This window comes from Strix uralensis, chromosome 2 (genome assembly GCF_047716275.1).
Source record: "Strix uralensis isolate ZFMK-TIS-50842 chromosome 2, bStrUra1, whole genome shotgun sequence".
In the NCBI taxonomy this organism is placed as follows: Eukaryota; Metazoa; Chordata; class Aves; order Strigiformes; family Strigidae; genus Strix; species Strix uralensis.
In genome coordinates this window covers 114,447,716-114,465,963 of record NC_133973.1, presented here as the reverse complement: position 1 = coordinate 114,465,963, position 18,248 = coordinate 114,447,716, and the positions used below count along the sequence as shown (strand labels likewise).

At 41.1% G+C, this 18,248-nt stretch overlaps 1 protein-coding gene across 4 annotated transcripts in view; it reads left to right on the top strand.

The window, feature by feature from the left end:
- Positions 1-18,248, top strand: part of MTUS2 (microtubule associated scaffold protein 2) — a 324,610-nt gene that overhangs the window by 47,561 nt on the left and 258,801 nt on the right. For 2 of the 4 annotated variants that reach the window (XM_074859879.1, XM_074859876.1), the window contains exon 3: positions 15,023-15,083. The exons of the other annotated variants lie outside the window; for them this stretch is intronic. The gene's annotated coding sequence lies outside the window, so the exon portion shown is untranslated. The remainder of the gene's footprint in view (positions 1-15,022; positions 15,084-18,248) is intronic. 4 annotated transcript variants of the gene reach the window in all.

Here is an 18,248-nt window from a genome sequence, read left to right as displayed (position 1 = left end):
CTGCTTGACAGATGGTAATTTGCAGCCTGGAAGGGTAAAAGGTCTTGTCCTCCGTAATCGAAGAGGTGACAGCGGTTGTTCTGCTAACGTGCTGTGGTGGTACCTAGGGGTCCAAAGGAGGCCTCTGTGAGAGTTCAGTGCTCCTGGCTTGAGGGTATGAGGAGACCTGCAAGACTGAGAGGGGGAATGGAGGTACATCTCTGCCCTTACAATACTACTGTTTATCATCTGCTGTATCAGAGCAGCTTCTTGAAAAAGAATTTATAAAGAAAATAAAATGTGCTTTGGACATCAGTCCTCTTCTAGAGGCTTAGCACTCATTTGACTAATTGAAGGTTGTGAACTCCTGTAATGAAGCATTTTTAATGAAAGCAGTGATCCAGTGATGCAGTTCATGATCTGGTTTTGACAAGACTTGCTACAACAGTTCTTAATTTCTTCCTTTATTTGCATTACTGATCTCTGCATAGAAAATAAACTCTTTGAAGCAACTCTAGCAGCAAAATAGAAAATGTAAGGTGCATACATAGATATCCTTCTAGCTTTACTTGACTAAACCAGGTGACTTCTCCTTTACTTACAGCTATGAGGAAAATAAAATGCTTTTGCTTTCCAACAGTATGCTGGCTGCTGTTGGGTTGGAAGCAGCGGCAAGCACTGGCCTGGATGTCCTGCTTTGCTGAAACGAGCATGTTGTGGTGGCTCTGAAGGGCCCTGACACAGCAGCTACTCAGCCAGAGGGGCCACCCTGGGCATCAGTGAAAGTCAGACCTCTTAGTCAAGTGTTTCCTCTCCTGCTACATGAGAGAACAGGGAAGGGGTGAAAGAGAGTGGGAGGAGGCACCCAAGGACATGTGTGAAGAGGGGCTGTGTTGTTTACCCTGTGTGGGACAACAGTGGGAAGAGCTGGAGGCTCTGCATGCTCATCATACTCCTGTAAAAGCTGGCTCATACAGCAAGGTGGTCACTAGGGGAACTGGAAGACAACAATTTTACTTGCTTTTGCTTCATCATGATTATTCAGGATCACTTGAAAGATTTTTTGTTTTCTTCTGCTCAATTTCTTTATCCAAAAATATTGGAAATGTCCTGTCTTTTCTCCCCTCTTTGGAATCTCTCAGGTGACATAGATGTGAATAGCTAGGGTTTTTTTTTTCCCTCCTTTAATTGAAAGCCTGAAAAGTTTTTATCCTTAATAGCATATCTTTTCTTCCAACTATTTATATGGTTTATATATATATCCATACAGAATAGATGTTAACATTGCAGAGAACCAGTTTTAACTCATTTGACCAAAATGGTTGCTTTTCCTCAAGCAGAAGTCACTGTTATGGTTGCCATAGTTCTCTTTGTTTCCCACTCATCAAGAGGGTCTTTCAAGTAAATAAGGCAGACAAGGACTGGATTTAAAGAAAATATGGCAGCCTACTCTTTGAGGCCCTCTCTGTACATTATAAAGGGGAGAAGACCTTAATTTCAGCCCATAACCATCAGTTTAGATTCTGTGAGTATCACCATGAGTCAAAATTGATCAAATGCCCATTCTCCCTGCTCCAACTCCTCTGTCTCCAGGGGTTGTGAGCCCTGGCCAGGAAGGGCATGCTGCCATCCTCATATCAGTTCTGTCCCTTCCCTTCCCACAGCAGCCCATCCGTCTCAGAGCAGCAGTGCTCTGTTCTGCTATTGCAGGCTCCTCAGGCAAGTCCTTAGCTTCCCACTTACTTGTCAGAGTCATCCAGCTGCTTGAGCTGGTAAGGATCCTACCACTGATTGCTACTTCTGAACCACTGCACTGTGTGCCTTAATATAAAAAGAAATTTTAAGTACTTTGCACGTAGATGACATGTAAGTTTTGCTATAGTTAGCTGGTATTATTTGTTGGACTTGGATAAATTATGGCATATTATATTTGGCTCTTCTTCATATAGGGTGTTGTAGTTGTATTAATAACATTTGCAAACACTATCTGCTGTTTGACTGGGCAGTAATGGAAGTGCTGTAATGAGTGTGAACAGGGTGGCAATGAGGGAATCATCAAATGATGCTCATGTTAAAGGCCCTGCAAATTCATCTGAGAAGCATCTTTGCAGAGGAATGGACTAGCTGCACATTCAGTGAAATTGGCCTTGGATTTGGGGAAGTGTAGAGGTCGTGGTAAGATTCAAATGCATTCACATCAGTCATTCAGAATGTAGTAGTTTCCAATACCACATATTCTGCTCAGTACTGCCTTTAGCAAGCAGATAGGGGGAAAAATTAGTTTGAGCTGATGCCCACATTTCCTTAGAGAATCAGACCACTCATTTTGCACAGGTGTCTGTGTGTTTTGTGTGCGTGTGTAATCCATCACTTACAGAGCCAGTCAGCCAGCTATTTTTCTCTGGAAAAGGCAAAAGCTAAAATCTGCTGTGGATTTATGCCATGCTGGTTCTTTTTAGTCTGACTGACTACTATCTAGGATAATGTATTATACATTCCCATGTATTATAAATATGTCTATTATAAAGGATATAGGAGGCAAGAACTGTAGATACGATTGCAAAATAGTTTTCATTACATAGTTTCTTGGACTTAGATGGCCAGAACTTAGTAAAACATTTGCCTTTCTGGGTGAGATATCCCAAACATGGCTTATGTCCAAAGATGACAACCTGATTTTAAAAGTTTTACAGATCCATTTAATAATATTTTCAAGAGAGAGGAAAATAGAAAAGGAAATGTTTGTATTTATAGTAATTTTTGAAATGGTTCATTGAGAAGGTGGGCATCATATGAAACTTTAAATGTGATGGACTGATCGTGCTAATACAGCAGGGGGTTCAGTGTGCTGCAGATTTTGGGGAAGCTATATTAATGATCATTTTGAAAACCAGCTGATGTTTGTACACAGCACAAACCCCATGAGCCCTGCTGTCAATCTCCATATGAATCAGGTATGCATGCAAAGTCAGTCAGTTTTATAATTAGCCACCTGGTCCAGTGCACTGCTCAGAGCTGTCTCAGAAAGCTTTCCAAGCATTTCAGGGAATGCAAGGTCATGGCAAACAGACCTTCTTGTAGTAGGACGAGCCCTTCTGCGCCCTCTTGGCTGGAGGGGATCGATGTCCTCAGAATAAATAAACTCAGCTACATACAGGGAGTTCAGAGGAGCCTTTGAAGACTGGAGCCCCATCATCTCAGTGGGGTTGTCAGGCCCCCTGATCATTTCCATAGAAAAGTCTCCAAGCAGGTGTGCTCCATTCCCCGTGAGCCTGCTGACACTGCAGGCGCTTTCACGGATCCATAGAACCCCACCACAGGGAAACTCTATTAAAGTTGCATAGTGGAGCACTCAAAGCCAAATACGTGTCAAGAATAAGGTTAAAGACACAGTTTTACTCCACCCGTTCCCTTCCCACCCTATATTCCTTCTGGTACTTTGCAGTTGCCTCACTGCAGCGCTTTATTTTCCTGGGAAAGCACAATTACGTTGGAGAAAGAGAGTGCCCAGGGGAAGCAGAGACATTGCTTGTGTGAGTAGGTGCTGTGCAAGAATCTGTGCTGTCCCTGGGGACTGCCCTCAGGATGGACGTGGAATGTTGCCATCACTTATTCAGTAGTGTGGTGGGGAGCTTGAGGACTCCCAGTTGTTTTTAAGGAGGAGGGAGCAGGTGGAGCTGCTGCACCTCGCAGAAAGGGCAAAGGCTGCCAGTGTGAGAGCAGATGCCAGGAGGCTGCTGCTCTTGTGGGAACAGAGGCTGAGAGGAGGTCTGCTTGCGTAGTCAAGGGCTGGCAGCGTTACCAGAAACAAAACCGAAGGTGATGTGTAGCGGCAGGGCCCAAACTGAAATAATTGATTGCTGGGAAGGCATGGTGTACACTGAGTAACCTCCCCCAGCAAAACAAAATTTATTGGTGTGTGAGTTGGGGATGCCCTTACTTGTGCCAGAAGAGTTTAGTCTGCAAAAGTCTGAGGTCAAGAGGCTGCGGTGTGGGGCGGGATGGGTGCTGGTGTGGTTGGAGCATGGCCAATTTTTCTCTTCCTGAGCAGACAAAGCCTTGTCGTCTCTGCTCTGGAGGTGGTCTGTGTGTCCTGAGCTTGGGCCAAGAGACTATGTGTGCACACCACGATTATTCTGCAGACTATATATATAGATTACTTTAAATACATCTCAGAAGCTGGCACAGAGGACTCACTGTTGGGCTCAGTGAATTAGCGATCAGAGAGAAGTGAACAATGTGTGGCTCCTCTTCTTCTTAGAGCCAAGTGGGTGGAAACCTTCGAAGAGCTCAGCACGGATTTTCTCAGAGGCTGGTTCAGAGGTTGGGTGGTGTTTGCTTTCTTCAGGGGTGGGTTTTCCTGCCACTTACCTTAGGCACTTGTTTCCTGCGAGGCCTATGAGAGGGCTGGGATTTCCTTAGCTGCTGCCACAGATGTGCTGGTGTGTCCCCACCACAGCAAGTCCCCCAGGTAGCAGAGCTGCATTAGCAGGGCACTGCACTAATAAAGAATAAGCTAATAAGTAATAAGCTTCTAAGTCCCTCAGGAGATTCCAGAAGTAGCTTATGAACAGTTAACCTCAAGATATCTGCATCACACTTCATGTGTTTTAAACCTGCCTTCTGTCTCTTCTGACACTTGGTGCGCCGGTTCACCAGATGTCTTTCTCCCGACCATTTATCATTAGGCAGCAAGCTGCAGGGAGCCGTGTGCGACCCAAGGACTTGCTCCAGGAGCAGCAGCTAGAGTAATGCAGGTCACATCAGCTTTGTTTCTTCCCTTCACATGATGTACATGCTGCCTTTCTGGGACAAATGAGGGTATTTGCTCCAGGGAAGCACCCCGGTGCAGGTGGCTGTTAACACTATTGAATTCTTTAAGCAGTGCCTGCTTTTTGCACTGATGACAATTGTACTGCTGAAAAGGATAGGAAGTTAAACTCTGCAGACATCTTTTCAGAGGCTGTTTCATATCATACAGATCCCATGCCTGTATGGGATACTCAATACTGGCTCCAGTGGAGCTTATCTCTGCATCAGATAGACACTGAGTTTCCTTTAGGAAGCCCTAGCTAGAGGAAGAGGCATTGCTTACTTTTAATGAGGCCAGTTAGCCTGAAGCAATCCATCTGGTTGCAGAAACAAGTTCCGCATGATGCTGCCTTTGCTTCCGCCATACACTTGGTGTAAAGCTGAAGCACTTAGTGAGGCTATAGGCAAAAGTTGATTGCAGTCTCTGGATGGCAACAGGGTAGCAAAAATAGATGCTTTTTCCCTTTCTTTGAAGAATTTACATCCTTCTTTCAAAAATAACATTAAAAACTGAAAAAGGTGCAGGAAGCAACCATGGAAATAAGTCAAGAAAATACAGCGACAGGCACTGAACACCTCAGCAAAAGACTGAGAGGTGTCTTGTCGTATATAAACTTGGCCATAAAGGGATAGTGACAGTAAAGGACTAGCGAAGAAAGGATTGTCAAGGTCTAATAGTTGAAAGCTGATACCACTGAAATTCCAACTGGAAGTCACCACTTCTATGCCTCAATAAAGGGGCTAATGAATGAAATTTAATAACTTGTGATATGCAGAGGTCAGACCAGATAATTGGTTCATTCCTCTGGGCTTAAGTTCTCTGAATCCAAGAACTGATGTACCTTCTGCAGTTTCATCAAGGCAAAAATATGTACTAACTAGCAGATGTGGTTCCTCAACTCTGAACCAATCTGAAAATGTTTTCTACAATCTAGAATGCAGTTTCAGAGTGTTAGAAGTTCAGAAGCATTTTTGTCTCACTTTTTTTGGGTAAAGTTCTTCTGAGATCAATTATCTCTGAATTATTACTGTGTGCAATTTGGCAAGTATGTGTGATTTTTAAATAGATTTAAGAAAATCTTTGGAAAATAATATGGAGGAAGAATCCATTAAAAAATAATGTGTCTGAACTGAACAGTATTGTTATCATTTGGGAAATTAAACAAATTATTTTGCTTTCAGACTGATATAAATTAGGGGTAATTAAATTGAAGTCAACAGAGTGACATTTGTCAGATTGGATGTGAGCAAGTTTGTATTGCAGTCCACCAGCAAGGAACATTGTAAAATGTGCTCCTTGTGGGTTTTCTAGTTTCAACTGTTTATTAAAACTGCTTGAATTATTCATGGTGTATAAATTTATCTGATAAAGTTGAATCTTTCATCTGTTGGTGAAGAATTTGCAGACTGCTTCTGAATGCTGGAAATGAAGTATTTTCAGCTGCTGGGTGTTTGTGGAGTTCATTTTCACTATCTGCATTTTGCTACCTGTGAGCCAGTAGCCAGTGGGTCAAGTTCATCATGTGTTATTGTCCCAGCTTGGCTGAGGCACTGACATCTTTCAAGCAGGATGAATAGACATATACAGTGGTTGGAAGTCCCTTCAGGAAATGATGGGGAGTCAGGTCCTCCATGTCAGTGCATGCAAGACCCGTAGGGCCAGCTCTGTCTCAGCCCCTGCAGTCAAACGGTTCCTGGACTGGCTCAGGGCCTCCTGCCTGTCTTCTTTCCCCTTCATCCCCAGCAAAGCCAGCTTATCCCCTCTGGAGTGCTTAGCCCGCAGTATCGAGCATGTGGAGTCATGGTGATGCTGGAGCATGAGCCCTGCTGCCTGTCCTCTGCCCTCTGACCTGCCCATCCTCAGCACCTGAGCTCGTGCATGAGGGTTCCCACCATGGGAAAGCAAAACACAAGAGTGTCCTTGTGCATGGCCTTTTTCTTGTGTGCATATATTAATATATATGCATATATTCATATGCACACATATGTATTCATAAGGAGTAATCAGTAACCGAAGTCTGTGGAGGGGACGAAAAGAGTCTTCTGCATGGCTCTCCTCTTCATAAATTTTCCTTCTGTGTGAGGCAGAGAAGTGGTGTGGGAAGAGCATGCAATCATCAGTATGTACTTAGGAAATTAGCATTGCCTGGTGTGTTTAAAGTAGTATATTGATAAAAATGTGTTTTTAATTGTTTGGAATGGTTACACTGACTTGCATTAGCCTCTGTCAAGCTGTTCTTAGAATAGCCTCAGACTTGAAACGTCTGAATTTAATTACTGTTAACATTGGAGATATTTAGCCCCATTTGAGGGAGGAAAAAAACAGAAACTTTCAGGAGCAGAGATAGCTTGTAAAGATAGAAGCATTGAGAAGTTTGTTAGCTGGTCTGTAGTAATTAGGCTTATTTCCATAGCAACATTATCAGTTCAGCTCCAGAATTTTGATATTTTTGTGTGCCCAGTAATTAGAACTAATATCCTAATTTTAGCAGAGATATCACATTTGTATTTGGAAAGAGTCTTGTAACTAAGCACACTGATTGGAGACTGAGATAATGTTCCATTTTTCTTGATTTCTCTTTCTTGGATCACTTCAGGCTGCTTAACAAGCTAAAAGGAAATCACTGCAGTTTGCCTTCTTGGTACCTAAGACTCCCTTTTGGGAGAATACATATAACATTATTTATAAATATAGCTAAAAACCTGCCTATCAGTGCAGTCCTTGGTAAAACACAAAGGCAGAGCCAAAGTACAGCAACTCAGAATACCCATATAGTCCTCATCTAAATTGTTCCAGTTTAACTCAGTGATGGCCTTTCTCCCTGATGAAGGATTTGTGTGGGATACGGCTGAGCCCAGGAAAGGAGGGTATCTGCTTGCTCACAGGCCCTTCCAGCCATGGGGTCCTGTGGTTGGGGTGTGCAGGGAAGGGAGTCCCCCATCCTGTCTTGGTCTCACTCCCTACCTCCACTTCTTGGCTTCCCTGGGACTTCCCATTAACCTCCCCAGAGGCCAGCCTGCCCTTTGCAGGAGCCATTTTTCTGAGCTTTCCCATGAACATGCACCTGATGAGTGTATGGGGACAGCAACTAGAGTTTTGGCAGCACACAGGTGGATGTTTGTGTTCCCTGCAGAAGTCCCCAAACACTGTCAGGTAGCACCCAGGGGTTCAGGAGGAAGGCTGCCTGCCCCTCATCTCCCCACTGCCATTTCTGTAGGGCTGATGATTCTGATCTTTTCTAGGCAGACCAACAGCCACCTTTTTAATAACAAAACAGGAGGACTACGGGAAAGCTGTAGCACCAGGCTGCCATATTTCCACAGAATTGAAGGCAATGACTCTGGTTTATATCATTTAGCCCTGTATGACCAAACTCTGCCTATTTCTTACATTTGCATTCTAAATTAAAACATTATGTTTTCTCTTCACTGATGTTGTCTGTGAAAAGTTATGAAAAACCAAGCAGCCTCAGTAGGACAACTTGGGTTTATGTGGATTTGTGTCCTCCATCCCCTAATCCCTCTCAGCTCCCACAGCATGTTGTGTTTGATCTGCGTTCCCAGCCTGGTGGGCAAATGTCCACCCAGGCTGTGGCTGATTAGAGTTAGATGTGCAGGGACAGCCAGCAGGCTGTTGCCTCCCAGGATGGGCAAAATACTCATCTCTATCTTATGTACCCAGCCCCTAATTTTCAGGAAACCTGTTAGGACTTCCGCCTCTGAGAACCCTATCTTCCCTGTCCCCAACTGTCAAATTTGCTTAAAACTGACCAACAGGTTCAAAAGTTACTAAGGAAGGATTGACAAAGGTATATACAATGTGATCATGTGAGCCTCAATTTCCTTAGAAGCCAGGCTAAAAAACAAGTCTGCAATGTCTTGACAATAAGTCCCTGTGTCTAGGCAGAGTTCATAAAGACCCGTTAGATCATCTACCTACTGGCTCAGCATGGTTTGGATTTTTCTTTTAAAGATTTATTTTTTTTTACCTATATTCATTTTTTCTTCAATTCACTCTTTAAAATAAGACTGATGTTGGAAATACAACACTTTTGAGTGGCACAGCAGGTTCAGCATATGCAGTAGATATATAGTGGAAAAAAGCATCAGAAGATTTGTTCCTGATGCTAATGAGTTCTGAAGGTAAGAGAACAGTTAATGTATTCATAACAGACTTATACTCAAAGATTTGTAAATAATATATGGCTTTCTGTGAGTGGGAAGCCAGCTACCATGGACCCTAGTAGAAAATAATTCTGTAGCAGCAAAGGACTTTGGATTTTGCAGATGCAGCAATTCAGCTGTAATCCCCTGGCAGGGAAAAAAATTGTTTAGTAGACTTACCATAGAATATCTGGGGATTTATAATTTAGTCTTTGTGGCCTCCTGGGGTTCTATCACAATTTGGCATCTACTTTCCCCTAAGGAAGATGAAACTCCTTGCAGTGTGACCAGTATTTTGCTAACTTGTGTTTATCTGCAAAAATTCTATTACAAATCTAAATTAAAGGCAGTGGAGAAATACACTGTTGGCGTATGAACCCCCCCCGTCGGTGATGGATTTGTGTGTAAATTGGCAGATAGTAACTATTCTTAGGAAATACTAGTGAAATAGGCAGACATACTTTGCATGTGAATCATGGTGGCCTTTGGGAGTCTGGAACACTGATTTCTTTTACCATGGATTTAAATGGCTGAACTACTGTTTAAGTATGAAAAATTCTGTGCAAATGCTTTTTTGTAAAGTTGCGAGTAAAAAGCACAATGACTGCTGAACAATAGGCAATGGCAAAGGGGACATCTTATAGACTGGATCCAGAAGAATTGCTTTTGTTCCCAGTTGAGCTGTTTTTCTAAAGGTAAAATAAAGGTGTGAGCAATGCACTGCTGTAACCAAGAGCTATTCCAAAGTTCAGGTAGTGACCATAGCTTTTCAAGTTACAATGAAGCAGCACTGCTTATGCTCCACAAGAATAAAATGACTGAACTCTTAGCTCCTTTGCTTTGGCTCAAACTGGACAATTTTAGCTCTAAGGGAAGTGGACAGAGGAAGGTCATGGCAGTGAGAGGCAAGTGCTGGTTGCCTTCTCCATCATTAGTAAGCTTGTGTGAGGACATAGCAGCTCTCCAGTCCATTCAACCAAACTGTCTTCATTTGTGGAAGTTTTCCTACCTGCTGGGAGACATGGTCTTGAAGGAGATGGAGAGTTTGAAGCTCCCTGCTAACAGCCAAACTATGATGTCTTTCTTTAAAGCTTATTTTGGGCTTTTGTACTCATTTTGGACACATAACTTGCTGAATACTGCATTTATCTACAGTTCCTGTGAAACTGGAGAATGTTATTCAAACTCTTTAGTTACAGGAGAAGTTAAGTTTTTCCCTTGCTTTCCCTCATTATTGTTCTCAATTTCAGTAGGCGATAGGCCTTTTATTTTTTTTTTTATTCCTTTAAGGTTTTTATGATAATCCTTTGGGTTTTGAGGACATTGGTTGAGTTAATAGTTGGAGGTACATTTTCATGAGGTGTGATTCAATGTCCCTTGGCCCCAGGAAAGGAGATCTGTACACAGGACAAGGAGATTTCTTTCTACTGACCTCACATTTTGATAAGGCTATTATTTATGGGAGTATGGTAGAATAAGCAAATGAATCCTATTTGGTCCTCTCTTCAGTGAAAACTTGAGATCTAGAAGAGGTGTCTATCACTGCCCATAAGCATAATTTGCAACCCTCAATTTAAAAAAGATTTTATGAACAGTTGGTGGGCATTTCCTTATTCACAGCAAACAAGTAATTGCTGTTTTAAAAATTTTACTTTCTTAGGATACTGTATCCAAAGAACCTTTTTTTCAAGTGCTGGTGCCCCTAGCAGCAATACATAACTTGCTGAAATGAAAGAACAGCTGAAAAAAAAATAATTTATAGTTTCAGCTGTTACAAAAGAAGTGGGTCAAAATGTGCTATTTTACCCACGAAATATAGTACTCTTCATGATTAAGATAAATCACCTTGGCTATCTGACTGTGATAACTATGTATTAGGACTGACATTTAGGTACAAACTGGTGGGAATCTGGTCTGCTGCATACAGATGAGGAGGCCCTAACACACAGGCATGTCTTTGGCTTCTCTTCATGTGATTCCTACACCTCGTGCATGAAAAAGAGAATTGTGGAACGGTTTGTAAAGGCTGCAGTATGTTGTGGGATTTATTTTAAGTAGTAGTGAGAACTGGAAAGCCAAAGAAGTGCCCTATCATATTTTGTCTGATAAAGGGATTTGTACTGCCTTTAGCTGAAAAAGCCAGGACAAATGGAGCAGTGTTTCTGATTTAATGGATACTGTGTAGTAGTAAATATGAAAAAGAAGAGACGGCCCCCCCTTTAAACTTTTTTCCTTTAAACTTTATATGTAGGACATCATAATCTATAGTGCAAAATCAAACAAGGTCTCCCCAAGAAAGCTTCCTATTAACTGGTGGAGAATGTGGGTATTACTTTTGCTAAGTATGTTTAGGAGACATTTTTTCCATTCTCTCTGCCTTGTGATCCAGTGCACTGTTTAGATGGGAAAAGTGAAGTGTTAGGGATAGTAAATGTATCTGGCCTGAAACTAAGGAACTACTGAGAACTGTGAAAGGATTTCTGTGATGATTTAATGGAAGACTAGTGACTGGCATTACCTTCTGGTGCCAGGAGCAGGATGGGTTACCCCTGGATCAGAGTTCAGAGTAAAGAGCGGGCTGTGTTAGGGAGGCTGTCACCTAGAGAAAGAAGCTGCCCAGGAAAACTGGGGGCAACTTACACTGGTAGCCATGGGTGCACATGACAGCTTTGCTTTGTTGTTTTTTTTTTTTCCCCAAAAATTCTTGGGTAAATCCTTTAAATCCTTTCATTTTAAAAGGCCATCCTGCATTGCTGCAAGGGAACATACCACTAGACAGAACCGAGTCTGATCACACATAACCACACAGTAGGGAGAAGGATTTGCAAGCATCTGCTTCTGTCTTAAAAGAGATTAGAGGCATCAGCGGTGTGTGTTGGTTGAATGGCTGTTACACAGGGAGCAGAGGGAAACTCACTGGGATCTGCTGGAAGAGTGATAGCAGGAAACCTTGATACCTTCTAAAGATAGCGATGTGGTCTGATAGGGAACATTTAAACTTCATAGCATGTGGGGGCTGTGTTATGCTTAAATACTGTCCTTCTGGTCACCTAAATTAAGCACCTGAATTAAGATCATGCTGTGGTTTGTTGTTGTTGAGAATTTTCTGTTTATTTTAGTTTCTGGTATCTCATACAAAGTTATCTGGCAGCTCTTTCATTGCAGTTCATTGCTTTATTATTGACTCATTGTCCATGATAAAGTGAAGGGGAAATAAATCATAATGTTTGTTCAGTACTTTTCACCCTGTGTGGTCTCTGAATGCTTGACATGACCATGACCCACTTCAGACACCACTGAAATGCGGACACCAAGCAAATGTGTAATAATGTGCAGGTGCACTTGCCAGTGTTGAGACTACAAGTGAAAAACACCTCATGAGTTGGAAATTCCAGGAAACCTCTAGCTAGCCAGTATGTCAGTAACTCTGTTAGCATTTGTTTATGGTAGGTGAGCAGCTCACAACACTTCTGGAAAGCTAAGGAAAGCATTTTCAGACCAAAAAAAATACTTGTGGTCATTTAAATGACTGTTCAGATAACAGCTGGTTTAGTTTTAAAAGTATTCCACAATAAAATAGTTGGAGTAACTTGGGAAAGGTAGGCTAGAGGACAAGGAGGTTTGTCTTCAGCTTGTTAGAAATTTGTGCATTCAATATTGGAAACAAATGTTACAGGTAAAACTCTGGTCATTACTACAGTTATTACTTCAGAGCAATTACACTGATATTTATAAAATCCATAAAGGAGGTGGAAAGGAACATTTCCTGCCCAGGTTTTCTTATTTAAGATCTACATTGTTGTGAAATAGTTTTGTTACACTTTACTAAGCATTGCTACTTTTTATAAAAATCAGTTAATTTAGAGGAATTAAAGTGCAGACGAGCTAATATTGAACCTTTTAATTATTGAATAAATTAGCATAGAGGAAATAAATTATGCATTCTTGAATTTAAAAGTGAATATTATTTTATTGGAATGACATTTTCTTGAACTGGGTTGTTTCTGAATATTCAGGTGTGAATTTTTGGGGTTTTTTTTAGCTGACAGTAAGAAATGCATAGAAATGAAAACTCATATTTAAGAAAGTATACTATATGGAAGTAATGTTCTTCTATTTTACCAATCATATGGCGTTGGTCATGGGCTTTATAGATTGCTTTTTCTCTCTGCTTGCATTAATTGCACAGCTGGAACTTATCCCTGTCGATAGAAGCTTGCTCTTCAATTCAGTAAATATATTTACTTTCAAATAATTTATGAAGACAAGTACATTTACAAAAGTTTTAAAAAGTTTTCCTTTTCAGACTTACAACACAATATTGTTTGGATTAATAGTGTATCCACATTCCAGAATTCACATCTTTTCCAATAAAAATATATGAAGTCATGTTGACAATGCAGGGTGCAAGAGTATTCTGTGAAACTATATTTCACAGAATAAATTACAAATTAGAGATGATAATTTTTTTTTTCTGATTTGCTATTTTGTCTACTGCCTTTTTTCTGTTTTGTTAGATATGTGGGTTTTGCAGGGGCTGACCCCAGAACGAGAAGGGGTGTGTGCAGGGAGCCAGAGCAACAAGTTGGCTTTGGTAGGCAGCCCATGAGTGTCTCATGAATTTCAGATGTTTTCAGACTTCAACCATGTGCTGAAAGAGAGGGGGGAAATGAAAATAGATGAATGTTATCAGACTTGCCATTAATTTCAGAGGACTCATACTGAATTAATTTGAAGTCTGTGCACTGATCAGTCCTCAGTTTGGATGACTGGCACTGTGTTGTAAATAGCAGTAAAAACTGCTGAGTGTATTGTCTAACCTTTCCTTGTAATGGCAGCATCAATCACTCCCTGATTAACATGCTCACAGGCACTTTTTTCATCTGCCATAGTATCTCTTCCAGTAAAAGAATGGATTAACAGCTGAGCACTTGAGGAAAAGAAAGGAGTCTTCTCTGAAGGAGACTATATGAAAGTCCATAGAAAAGCATAATTTATCATGTGTCACTTGCAATAATGAAGCACAGAGAGATACCCTCCTCATCCTGCAGAATCAATAGGTTTTTAAATATAAATGGAAATGTATAACTGAGAAAGAGGATCATTTTTCCATTGAATACCTGTAACCAAATTATATAGTAACTTTGATTTATAAATGCATTTTTTTCTGGATGGGGAGAGATCAGTCTAATCACATTACACATTTCTCATTTTCACAGCCAAAATCTCATTCTTCTGGGATATCAGTCAGATGCTTGCCTCCTCTCGCCCATGTCTTGAGTATGAACAGTTATCTAGGATGATTCAGGAACAGTACGTAGCAAAGGAATCCAACTGCAAATGATAAGATAAAGCAAAGAGAGAAAAAACTTTACCTGCCTACTAAAATCTAACTTTCTGTTTGTTCAGTTTGCAGAACACCCTCTTGAAGTAGTTAATTTACATCACTCCTTGTACTCTAAATGAGTGAATAAAGAATAGTGTACACAATACATAGCAGTGTAGGAGGTGGGGTTTTTAGTGTACTCTCAGAATATTTTATTAGTAATTAATTTAACATTCTTTTTTCTCAGTACTATCCTAGTAGAATTTATACAATAATTTCCATGGCTACTAGAATTTTCAAAGTATGTGCAATTTTCTTGTTACAGCAATTCTGAGAAATAGGAAAGTGCCACTTAATCCGGCAACACGTCACTATCCCAAAGATTGCATCCTTTAAGGGTTTGGAGTCATTAACCCTCTGAGCTGAAAACTTCATTTTCTTTGACTTCTAAGACCCAGGAGTTCATCCTGCCATAAAAAGTGCTGCATTCATGTTTGAAACTGTCTCACAGTGTGTTCAGTTTTCATAGACTGCACAGGCCCAGAACTTGTGCTGAATTGCAAGTGACAACTCAAGCAATAAAATGAATAGAAAATTGTTGGTAAGCTAGTTCAAATGTAATCTAGACTGGTGCTTGTGTGAAAAAACTGAACTAACATTTTAATAAATATTCTATCATTTGAAGAAGTTCCCTATTAACCTAGGATGAATTATTTTTTCCCATTTTGATATGTTTTCAAGGCTTCTGATGAACAGAGAGCAAGAGCCTTCCCCAAGGAGCATCTTCAGCAGAAACCAAATAGTAAGTAATACAGTAGGCATGCAAGGTACATCTTGCAGACAGCTACTCAATTCCACATAGTCTAATAGATGCCTCCAGAAATTACACTCACTTGTAACTGGAAAGCAGCATGTGATACCCAGTTTATGTACAGCTCCATGCTCTGCTCTTGAACTTGCACTGGTGGGCCAGTAATCCATATTTCACAGCTAGCTTTCTGTGTCCTCTACTCTTTGTCAAACTGAACAGGAGATCGCAAAATGAAAATATTTTCTAAATATGTGATCTAAGTGTTCTTTTCCACCTTCAGTCAGTCTGGTTTTAGATCCTTCATATTAGTAATTTCATAAGAAACAAGCAGCTGTATTGAAACTGAAACTACATGCCTGTTATAAACCGATTTCTAATCCTATCCCTAATGTTTTACCAGGGAAGCCTAATCTTTCTGGAAGTTCACATGCTGAATCTAAGTGGTGAATAAGGGATTTCTGTGAATGTTAGGGAAAGAGACTTGCGTAAAATTGTGAAACTTCACCTAATTTCATAGTCAGAAGGTCTCAGTTTGGGGTCTTTGTTCTACTTCTGAAAGAGCTTCACTAGACATTCCACGGGAGCTTTGCTTCACCTGTCTTTAGGGACATCTTTTGGGCTGTGAATGTTTTGTGGGAAATAGTAGGTCACTTGCAGAGATGTACAATTGACTCATAACCTAAAATGCAGAAAGGAAGTGATTAATTAGATTTTTTTGAAACTTGACTGTAAAGGTTTGTCCTACTTTGTGACTGACATTTTATGCTAATTATTTAGAACACTTGTGTATTAATTAGAAGATGTATGTATTATCATATTTATTATCTTCTTCTTGATGATACATGTTCTGAGCAATGCAAAAAGGATGGTAACTTGGCAAATTGTGTACTAGAAGTTGACAAGGTCACCAACAACCACTAATTTGTTGGTAGGTGGTCAGAAGTGTTCATGTTCTTATGGGAAAGGAATGTCCTCATTGATAAAATCTGCCAAAACTCCTGGTGTGGGTGAGAAGGACATGGTAGGCACGAAGCCTATTCCCTGATAGGCGTAAGGGATGTAGGTTACTGGGGTGCATCTTGTCTTCTCACTTTTCCTGCCTGGCTGCTGGTTTCCGGCCATGATCCAACATGGAGACAGGTAAAGAGATGATGCCTGGTTCATCAGCAACCGGTGAGCGTCTGTCATCTTCTGTAGCTCATTTGACTGTACAGAAGTTCAGTTTGAGGGTGGGTATAATACAGCAGAGCTGTTTAGTATAGCTTGATGCTGCATAATCCTTGTATCTTGCTTGGGATACACTCTAGATGGGTGGAAAACTACAAGGGTGAAAAACTGGCTTGGTTTGTTGGGCCCACACACTGGTAATTAATGGGTTGCACCTCTACCTGCAGGCCAGTTATGAGCTGAATTCCCCAGGGGTCTGTGTGGGGACATATCCTGTTTAATGCTTTTATCAGTCATCTGGAAAAGGAGACATAATGTCCCCCCATCAACTCAGTGGCTGACACAAAACTAGGGGGAACCAGGTGACATGCTGGAGGGCAGGGCTATCATCCAGAGGGACCTGGACAGACTGGAAGAATGGGCCAACTGGAACCTCATGAAATTAAACAAGGACAAATGCAAACTCCAGTGCTTGTATCAGGTTTGGTGGGCAGTGAATTGGGTATGAGCCAGCAGCGTGCCCTGGCAGCAAAAATAGGCAACAGCATCTTAGGCTCTATTATAAGAGCCATCTACAGAGCCAGTAGATGAAGTGAAGGGATTATCCCCTCTACTTAGCACATGTTAGACTACATCTAGTTATACTGCATCCAGTTTTGGGCCTTCCAATACAGCAAAGACATTAAGAAATTTTTGATGTTTGAGGGAGTTCATCAGAGGTCTCTCAAATGGTGAGGGCTAGAGCATTTCCCATGTGAGGAGAGGCTGACAGAACTGAGTTTGTTCAGCTTGGAGCATAGACGGTTTTGTGGGGGGACCTAACAACAGCCCCCAGTGCCTAAAGGGTCATTGAGGAGATGGAGGTGGACTCTTCACAGTGGTCCATGGCAGGAGAAAAGAGATAGTGGGCATAAGCTGAAACAAGAGAAGTTCAGACTGGATATGAGGAGAACAGGAGACTGTCCCGTGAGGACAGTGAAGCTTGTGCAGTCTTTCTGTCCTTGGAGGTTTTCAGGACAAGACTCTGGGCAACCTGGTCCTGAATTCAGTGTTGTCTCTGGACTAGAGACTTCCTGAGGTCCCTTCCAGCCTGAAAGGGTCAATAATTCTGTGACAGTGGACCTTGAAATAAGCCAAAAAGATGCTGAAGGTGGGATCCTTTCAGAAAAGGGAAGGAGGAAGTGCTTGCTTATGTCTGCAAGAAAGCAAGATGTATTTTAAGCCTGTCATAATATTATTTTTTTTTTTTGTAAAATTCGTGTTAGAAGAGGCTTTGCACATTTAGGAGATGATTTCTTTCCAGTTTTAATAATTACTTTATATACCAATTCTTCCAGTCATTAGACATAAATTGCAGTACTTCACAAACAGAAGATCTGATTTATCATCTGACCTGACTAGTAATGAAGCATTTTGACAGTATCTGGGCTAATTCCCTGCTGTGTAAGCATATGTAGCTTCTTTGAAGTGAATAGCACTACATGCAATTGTACTAGTGACAAGTTTGGCCCATTTTTAATAAAATACAACAAATAGGTTTTGTGATCATAAATTATTTAAATGTTCATACAAGGGCTTGCTGATGAGCAATTATAAGAAAATCTTTCTTCTGGCACAAGAAATGTCAGATATTGCCAAGAAAACCAAATTAATCTGATCTTCAAAGCTGAAAATGTTGAACTGAAAGGACATCTATTAAATAGGTACAACACTCAAATTGATGTATGGTCCTCCATCAGCTCCAGAGCTGTTATAACACAAAAGTTATGTGTTTCCTCCGAGCCCATCATCTAGACTTCAGGATAGTTGAGGGAAAGTGTGATGCATTGCCCTATCTTAGAAGACCTATCTTAGGACCGGTTGAATCCCCTGTGAAGGTGGCTTCTGCTCTTTATTCACTATATGGAGAGAGCTAAGGATATTAGCTTGGACTAGACACCTAAATTTCAGATTACTAAAATTAGCTGAGATAAGTCCTTCACATAGCTA